The sequence below is a fragment of the Rhincodon typus genome, chromosome 21, assembly GCF_021869965.1.
Source record: "Rhincodon typus isolate 14 chromosome 21, sRhiTyp1.1, whole genome shotgun sequence".
NCBI lineage: Eukaryota > Metazoa > Chordata > Chondrichthyes > Orectolobiformes > Rhincodontidae > Rhincodon > Rhincodon typus.
In genome coordinates, this window is record NC_063352.1 from 40,265,856 (window position 1) to 40,276,186 (window position 10,331).

A 10,331-nucleotide genomic window follows, 5' to 3' on the forward strand; every position below is an offset into this window, starting at 1 on the left:
AAATGAAGAAGGGTCCAGACCCGAAACGTCAGCTTCCCTGCTCCTCTGATGCTGCTTGGCCTGCTGTGTTCATCCAGCTCTACACCTTGTTATCTCAAATAAAGAAGTGTTCATTTTACCTCTAATCTCAACAGAACATAAACCTGGCCTTGTACCTGCCAGTGTTGAATTTTTCTGCAACTTGATGCTGAGCTAATTTTTGTTCACCAGATTCATCTAACCTTTAATGCACTTAGTTCAAGCAAGTTCATTTCTGCATTTGAGTTGCCTCTTCTATGAGCATGGGGCTGGAATAAGGGGCACCCTCTGCACTTTTCAATGAAATCCATTCACACAGAGTAGTGTCTACCACTCTAATATAGGCACGTATGTATAGTGTCCTTCATTACCTTTCTTCGATTCAGAACTATCAAAACGTCTTCTATAATGGTTCTTTTCGATTCCTGACATTGTATTTCATCAGCAAGCTGACATTATATTCTTTCATCAAAACTTTCTCATTCTTGCTCTTTTCAATACATTTACAGATGTCAATTTTCTGCTTTAGTGTCAACATAGCTCTTTTCTGCTTCTCAGCTTGGCTTTTCCAATTATTGGATTGCGCAATAGCAGGATGGAGTTTATAATTCACGCATTAGAAAAATTAAAAAATTATTGGTGTTGACACCAATTTATCCAGCTTAAGAAGAGAATACTAATTGGTTGGACCATTATTGGCATGGATACGTAGCAAGAATAGTTAACTGTCAATCTTAATTCTCAAACCAAATAGGTACGTTCTGATTGGTCAGGTTGATGCCATGGGAATGCAGCGGAGACTGGCAGAAACTATGACCCGTTTTTTATGTGAAAGGTATAATGTATGTACAAATTTTGCCTACATAAAACAAGGTCCTATGGAATCTACTCAGGAGAGAGATGCACCATCTGCCATTTTGGCAGTCTGAAAGCTTCTGTCAGTATTGTTTACACCCACAAGCTGTTCAACTACCTCTCAGGAGCCAATCAGATAGTTGTTATCACACTGATGGAATTTAGCATCCACAATTTATTATAACTCCACTTTGTAAACACTTCTGGTTTACAAACTACATTTCCCACAGTTTGAACAAAGCAATAGTGTCCACATGACTTACAATGAGTTTCAGCAGCTTGCTTTTTAAAATGCAGCAATTCCTACCACAACTTTTGGTTTTAAAACATTGAAATTGTAAAATGAATCAATAATCATATATATAGAAAAATAAAAAGGTACATTCTTTGAGACAATTTACAGCGATAGGCACACAATAGAAGCATCTGCAACTAAGTTGAGTCAAATTGCCACACAGCAGAGTGAACAACTATCTGCTCAAGATTCAAGTCTGCCAAGGCTGAAGTAATGAGAAAGGGATAGGTCAAGTAAAATGTCTGACTACTCCACCTTCCAAAGAAGAATCCGAACAAAATAAGTGTCAGATCAGGCAATAACACTTCTCCAGGTCACACAATTGAGAATTGAACAAGCTGTTTTTACCAGTAATTAATTCACTGAGGGAGAATGAGGAAGCCAAAATATTCAATAAGTTTATCTGCTTCAGCTCAGATCTTGGGTAATGTGCTTGGGGTGCGAGGGAAACAACGATTCCTACAAGTAATCCTACTGGATTTACAATCTCATGTGTAAAATGATATGCAATGTATACATCATAAGTCTACTATATCAAAGATCCACGTACAGGCATTCCATGGCGCTCCTTTTTTTGATTCATGCACTAGTGGGATATGGGCCAGCATTTATTGTCAGTCCCTAGTTGTCCTTGAGAAGATGATGGTGAACTGTATCCTTGAACCACTACAGTCCATACCATAGTCCTTCATGTCCCACTGTATTGAGGATTATGGTAAATTGTCATTGTGAGTGATGTGAAAGCTGACTGCTCGCATTAACCAAGGACCTGTTCTGTTTCTGATCTTCCCCATACAGGTTCATTGGAACCCACAAGAATAGATCCAGTGCAGCAGGTGTTATTACCACTGTGGATGCAGTACCATGAAGGTGCAGAGAACTGTAGAAGGAACAAATAGCCAGGAAGTCCAGGATCAGCAGCAACCTGCAATGGCTGCCAAACAGTCTCCACATGAAGGGCTCACAGCTGAAGATCGCCTCAGAATGCAGAGGATGTACAGGAGGCTCCAAGTCCATTGTCCTCAATGCCATTTCCTCCAAGTAAGTGGGATGCAGACTGAGGATGTCTGGGGATGTTGTTGCAGAACTGTGTCATTTGCTGGAACAAGACTTGTGCACTGAAGGGGTGGTGACTGTTTTATCCTGGTGGCTGTCAAGGTGACAGCTGTGCTAAATTTTTATGCAATTCACTACTTCTAAGGATCTGCTGGGGAGCTGTGTAGGACATCTCAATCCTCAATACACAAATGTATCAGCTCTGTTACTGATGCAATCTGTGCAAAATCACATCGTTCTTTGTTGTTTCCCCTGATGAGTTCAGTGCTGTCGTTAGCATAGCTGGCTTCCCTAGGGGCAGGGTGCTATAGACTTTACGTATGTTGTGCTGAGAGCACCAATTCGTAACATGGCTGACTTCATCAACAGAAAGGGGGTTCCAATTAGTGAATGCTCAAGTCATCTGTGATGACTGGTACCGCATCTTGGAAGTCTGCCCCAGGAACCTTGGACATTGACGTGATGCCTATATCCTTGAGAACTTTCAGGTTCCTGTTAAATTTCAACAGCCAAATGCATTAAAAGGATGGTTGCTGGTAGACAAGGGCTGCCCTCTGCAACCATGGCTGATTACTCAGTTACATAATCCCCCAACTGTGAGTAGATATGATGCAGTACCATTTGTCGATCAGCGCCATCATGGAACAAATGATGGGACCCCTGCAGATGAGTTTCCAATGTTTGACTCAGTGTTGGGGTGGCCTTGCAATAAACTGCAGAAACAGTATGCCACATAAACCTTGCATGCTGTGTTCTGCACAACTGGAGCAGGGAAAAAGGGATAGTGATGAATGATAAAGAGCTGGAAAAGGGGCAACGACTTCTAACGGAGGAAGATGAAGACATTTAGCAGGAGGACTATCACCTTCAGTATAATGGAGTCGTGCAATGTCAGGCGCAACAAGCCAGACAGAACTCACTTGACAGACATTTCCATTCATTGACTGTAAATTTGTTGTTGGTCAAAATGCAAGCAACCCCTGTTAATCCCAGAAACAAGTGCAGCTTTTGGTTTGTTTTTCTTCACTTTTCCAGTTGTTTAATAAAAATTATGTTAACCATTTGAATGCTTTAGAATATTTGATGCTCCCACATTCCACAGTGAGAAGATGTTATGCTACTCCGGGCATTAAGGATAGTGCAGCTCTCCCTTGGACTGTGTTCTAACGTGGTATGAGGCCAAGGACGGTTGCTCTGTACTCCAGTCTTGTTACTGTGACAGTTGATCAGACAGCTGATGATGTAACGTGGAAATGTATTTATAAATGTATCTTCTCTTTTCAGTGAAGTGTCATCTATGCTCCCTCAGAAGCTGTACTTCTTGTGCTGGTGAATGCAAGACAGCATGAACGTAGTGCATAAGAAGCTTGGTGCATACATAATGAGGTGAGCAGCAGAAAATTGTGTGGCTTGCCAGAGTTCACATACAGAAACACCCAAAATTGACACTTAGTCTCTTTTTGGTAAAATTCAGCCCTGTATCCTTTAACGACAGATATGTGAACATTATCAACTTGACACTATAGCTACGACAAAATAATCTAGATTAGTGATTAAATGGTCTATAATTATTCACTATCATCAAAATCTAATAGTATTCCATCATTTTAGGATCGACTACTAACAAGTTAGCTCAGAAGATTGTAGGGATATTGATCCCTGAAGGTGGCAGGACAAATTAACACGGTGGTTAAAAAAAGCAGATGGGATACTTACCTTTTGGAGTCGTAATATAGTTTATCAGTACATAGTGGTTATATTGGAGCTGTACAAAACTTTGGTTAGGCCACAGCTGGAGTACTGTGTGCAATTCTGGTCACTACACTATACAAAGGTTGTGACAGTACACTGGAGGGGGTACAGAGGAGATTCAACAGGACATTGCCTGGGATGGAACAGTTTAGCTATGAAGAGAGGCTGGATAAGCTTAAGTTGTTTTCTTTAGAGTACAGAAGGTTGGGGGTGGGGAGGAGCTGATTGAGTTGTATAGGATAATGAAGGGCATGAACAGGGATACGCTAAGCCTAGAGGGTATAGTCTGAAAGTTAGAGCCATGCCTTTCAGGAGTGTGATCAGGAAAACAATTCCATATATAAAACATCGAACAAGTTTGAAACTGTTCACTGCAAAGAACAACTGATGCTAGATAAAGATCTAATTTTAAAACTGATATTTTTTGTTTACAGAAAGTATTAAGGTGAAAAAGTTGTACATGTTGGACTACTTTACAGATGAATGATAATCTCATTGAATGATTGAACGTGCTCCTGAAACGAAACGGCCTATTCCTACCTATATTCCAAATGGTAGAGCCTGTTGGCAGGCAATCACCTCAGCCCCAAGACATCATTGCAGGCAATCTTCAAGGTAGTGTCCTAGACCAAACCATCTCCAGCTGCTTCATCAATTATCTTCTCAAAAAGTCAGAAGTGGGAATGCTCATTGATGATTTTACAGTCTTCATTTCCATTTCTAATGCCTCAGATAATTAAGAAGTCTGTTACTGCACGCAGCATGACCTGAACAGCATTCAGGCTTTAGGCTGATACATGGTAAGCAATATTCATACCATACAAGAACGTAATAAATAGGAGCATGAATAGGCCATTCAGCCTCTCAAGTCTGCCTCACCATTCAATAAGATTATTATTGATCTGCATCAGGCCACTACTCATTTGTGCCAGCTCAGCAAGTCCGTCAACTCTCTGATACTTCAAAATCTATCTACCTCCTCCGTAAATACTTTCAGTGATCTCATCTCCAGCACGCTCGGTGGTAGAGAATTCCAGACGTTCACTACCTTATGGGTGATGAAATGCATTTACATCTCAATATTAGATGAATGTCATCTTATCCTGTAACTATGTCTCCCAGTTCAAGACTCCCCCACTTGTAGAAACATTTTCATAATTAGCCCCCTCAAAATCTTAAGTTTCAGGAAGATCACCCCTCACTCTTCTAAACTCTCAATGTTAAAGGACTAACCTGTTTAACCACTCCTGATACGTCAGTCTCCTGACTCTAGGAATCAGTCTAGTAATTTTTCTTGAACAATTTTTCTTCCAATGGCAGTATATGGTTTTTTTAAACATGGGGACCAAATCTGTACACTGTACTCAATGTGCAGCCTCACTAACACCCTAAATAGGTGTAACAAGACTTCCCTGTTTTTAAGCTCCAAACCCTTAGCAACAAAGGCCAAAATTCCATTTGCCTTCTTAATTACTTGTTGCACTTGTACATTAACTTTTTGTGTTTTGTGCAAAAGCATACATGGATTCCTTGGCACTTCACTTTTTAGTCTGTCTCTATTTAAATCACGTTTTGCCTTTGATCTTTCCCACCAAAGTGACTTCGCACTTTCTTAAACTCCATCTGGCAAGTTTTTATCCACTCAATCAACCTATCCATATCCCCTTGCAGATTCTTTATGTCCTCAATGGAACATGCCCTCCCACCTACTTTTGCTTCATCAGCAGATTTGTATGCATTGCACTCTATTCCCTTCTCCAAGTCATTAATGTAGATAGCAAATAATTGACGCCGTAGGACTGATTCTTCTGATAGTCATTCTAACCTGAAAAAGACTCATGATGTCTTCTGTGTTAGTAATCCTCAAACCATGCGAATATATTGCCCCCAATACAGTGATCTCCTATCTTGTGCATTAATTTTTTTTGTGGCACCTTACTGAATATCTTCCAAAAATCCAAACACACTGCATTTACTGGTACCCCTTTATGAATTCTAATTGTTTATATCCTCAATGTACTCCAGCAAATTTGTCAAAAATGACATCTCTTTCACAAAAACACATTACCACTGCTTGATTGCATTATCATTTCTGAACGATGTGCTATTTCTTCCTTAATAATGGACACTAGCATTGTACCATCTTCCCATACAAGTGCCTGGCAATAACCATTTCTGACAAGAGAGCATCTAACCACTCCTCCACGATATTCAACAAACAGCATGATCATTGTTGAATCTCCCACCAATGACATTCTGGGTGCTGGGGTGCGGAGATCAACATAGGTCCGAATTGGATCAACCATGCAAACACTGTGGTTACAAGCACAGGTCAAAGACTGGGTATTCTAGGGACAGTATGTCATTTCCTGAAACCCCAATGCCTTTTGCACTATCTGTAATGCAAATTAAGGAATACTCCCCTTATGCCTGGATGTGTGCATCCTCAAAAGTAAAAGAATCTCTATATCACCCAGGAGAAAACAGCTGGATTGATTGGCATTCCATCATTCACCGCCACTTTAAACTTGCATTTTATCAACCCAGCACTCCATGTGCATAGTGTTGTACCATCTACACGATGCACTGTAGCAACGTACCAAACCTTACTCGACAGCATCTTCCACCTGGAACGACAAGGGTAGGAATAACATGAAAACATCACCACCTCCCATTTCCCTTTCAAATCATGCACAACATTGAAACAGAATTACAGAACATTCTCATCATTGTCAATGGATCAAAATCCTGCAACTCCCTATCTAATGAGGCAGTTATCTACACAACATACGCAGCTTTAGTTCAAGAAGTTGGCACATCACCCCTTCTCAATGATAATTACAGATGTGCAATAATATAGCAGTGCCAGGAATACTGAATGATTCCATGAATGGACAATAAAAAATAAGTTTTTACAATTTCTTACATTCATCCCAGTGAATCACTTTTACCATCACTCCACAGGAGGCAATTTTTCTTCAACATAAAATTTTGAATTTGTCTGTTAATTCAATTTGGGCTGTTGTTTGCTTATTATTTTCAGTATTTATTCATCCCCTATGTTCCATTTAGATCTTTGAAGGTATTCCAGTTGTCTTCTCATTGCTAACCTATTTTCCCAAATTCCTCCAATTTTTCCTTCAAATTCCTCCTTCATCTGAGTCATAAAATGGACAGAGTATTTATTGTGTTTTCTGAGGGTTTTTTTTGAATTCATTTAATGCTATCATTATCCTAAGCTACAAATGCAACTGGCTGTCCTGGCAGTCACAATTATACTGTACAATTACAGGATCAGCTACATAACAACATATTAGGATTAAAAGATTTTAATTTTCACAACCATTAAGACCCGTGTGAAGTTACATATCATTTATATCTCTACAGTTTTTCAGGAGTATTTGGGGCTGGACAAATTATTTCATTCACAAAATACAACAAGGAATGAAATTGTTTTCATTGCAGACAGTAACCAGACAGTATTTTGTCAGAATCTCCTGGTTCTATACCATAGAAATTAGTAATGTTTTGGTTTCAATTACCTGGGCTCTGCACGTTTACTGTCATGCTGGGCTGTATGCACATCATTGAAACAGGCCTTTGAAATCCTGAACCAGTTGGGATAAATCAAATCATGCTTGTGCTTTGTTCAGACTCATGACGTATCATTTAAAATTAACTATATCAGGCACTGATGGCAGTAAGGAAACAAAGGGGAATAGAAAGCCACCTCACTTTCAAGTAAGGAAGGAAAATGTACTGTTGTAACTACATTGGACAGAATTTTGTATTCCTCCATGAATTGGTTTGCAGGCAGAGAAGTTTGGTGATTTTTTTTGGTGAATTTCCTGTTGCCTACCCACCTGCTCTAACCTTGTCACAATTTTGGAGACAAGTGAGACCTGGGTTCACTGGCTCACACCCCAGTTAAGGCCCATAAGAGGCCAAATAAAGGTGAACCCACATCGGACAAGGGAAGGTTGCAGATGCCTGACAGGTTGTACTACTTCCATAGGCTCCCAGCTGCACTCTTGCAATATGCATCCCAATCAGATAGCTGGCAGCTCTCAGAAGCAGAAATCTTTTCCAGGTGAGGTCAGAAAATCATCAGAGCCTAATTAACAGGGCAGTCATTGGGGAAAAAGTTCAGTAGGCTGCTGACTTTTCCAATGATGGGCAGGAACCTCTACCACAAACGTTTTGCTCAAAGAATGTAGAGCACCAAAACAGGCCTTTCAGCAAAAGAAATCCATGCTTGTATTTAAATTCTACATGAATCTCCTCCTATTTTCAATCTGATTCATTACAGCCTATCAACGTACCTTTAAATTCCTGTTTTCTCTAGTGATTACCCTAATTTCCTTTTGAAAGAATATAAACAATTTGCACTTACAATGTCTTGTGGTAAAACCACTACTGAGCAAAGGCATTTCTCCTTACTTCTTGAATCTACTGGTAACTAATTCTTATTTATGAAGTTACTTTTTAATTTCTCTCAAGTGGCAATAGTCTCTCCAAATTTATGCATTGATTGGACAGGGTAATTTGGTTTTATTAACCTTTCCCGATAATATTTCAGTTCTGGTCTCAAAATTGTAAGTTTTTTAAAAACTTTCTGCAGTTATTGTGTCATTAAATATGTGAAAAGAAAGTTGTCTTAGTCACAGGGAAAGTGCAATCCTCAGTAATGCATTTTATTAACTCTTACCAGCGTTGTATTTGCTTGCAGCATATCAATGGATGAACCTAGGAAACTTTCCTAAGTCCGATACAATGGAGCAACTCCTTCGTTAGTCATTGTTTCTATTTAATATTCTGTTTAAATGAACATTGCATGCCGAGTGATCAGTAGTGGTGTCTTAGATGATAGAATGGACCTCAATTTCCTCCTCAGGACATAAGGAATAGGAACAGGAGCAGGCCATTCGACCTCTTGCATGGAAGTGTTGGGCTGAAAGCCCTGTTTCTGTGCTATATACTTTTATGACTCTTGAACCTCGTGTGCTATTCAGTAAGACCTAAATTATCTTTTTATGAAGCACAGGATCTCATTGTCCAGTTTATCATAAAGGTTGCATTATTAAGGCCAGGAAAGAGACTATCAGAGAGGTAACTATCGGCACAGATAGGGATATAGACCTTAGACTGAAGATGCAGGAGGAAGAAATTGTGACACAGCAAGAGCAGATCCCAGTCTTTGCTGTCTTATCTCCACAGTAAGCCTAGCATAGGAACAGCAGCAGACCATTCAATCCATCGAACCTGCCATGCCATTCAATACAAATGACTGGGGAGGTACCTGTATAACACTGATCGATTTCTGATTACCAATCTCTACTCTAGACATACTCAAAAACTGAGCTTCCACAGTCTTCTGTGGAAGAGAATTCCAAAGAGTCATGACCCTCAAAATAAAAGAACAATTTCATCCCAGTAGCATTCCACTTTTCAAAATTATGCTACTAGTCTAGATGTCCCAACCATGGTTATCAGAAGATTTGGCATAACTGTTGAAAGACTGCTCTGCATCTGACTACACCATTGCACCGATACACTCTATTCTCCTGATACCAATTATATCCAGCATGGTCTCCTAGCAAGTTAACAGAAGCAGTAAACCTGAAAGTACTTCTCTCATCCCTATTTGCCACTTCCCATTATAAACCAAAGTAGTGTAGAGTTCTGGAAACATCAAGAACATCACATTACAGCAAATCCTATTTTAATTATCTCCCCACTAGTCAAATTGGTCTACCTCAATTGTGGATGAAGGATTATCTCAGGTTTAACCACACAGCTTGCATAAAGTTTTGGCAAAGAGCTGTAGCTCGGGTTGTGGATGAGGTTGTTGACTTGCTCGCCGAGCTGGCTTGTTTTTGTTCAGACATTTTGCCACTATGCTAGGTGATATCATCAGTGGAGCCTCCAATGAAGCGATGTTATTCTACTCCACTTGGAATTTAAACTGTCCGGACCGTTATGGTGAGTACTGTCATTTCTGGTTTTGATCTGTATGGGTTAGTACATGGAGTCCAATTCTATATGTTTGTTGATTGAAGTATGGGTGGAGAACCATGCCTCTAGGAATTCCCATGCGTGTCTATGTTTGGCTTGGGCTACTATGGTTACTTTGTCCCACTTAAACTGATGGCCTTCGTTGTCTGAATGTACATATGGAATTGGACCCCATATACAAACGCATACAGATCAAAACCGGAAATAACAATACTCACCATAACGGACCAGACAGTATAAATTCCAAGCGGAGTAGAATAACATCGCTTCATCGGAGGCTCCACTGATGATGTCACCGAGCATGGTGATGAAACATCGGAACAAAAACAAGCCAGCTTGG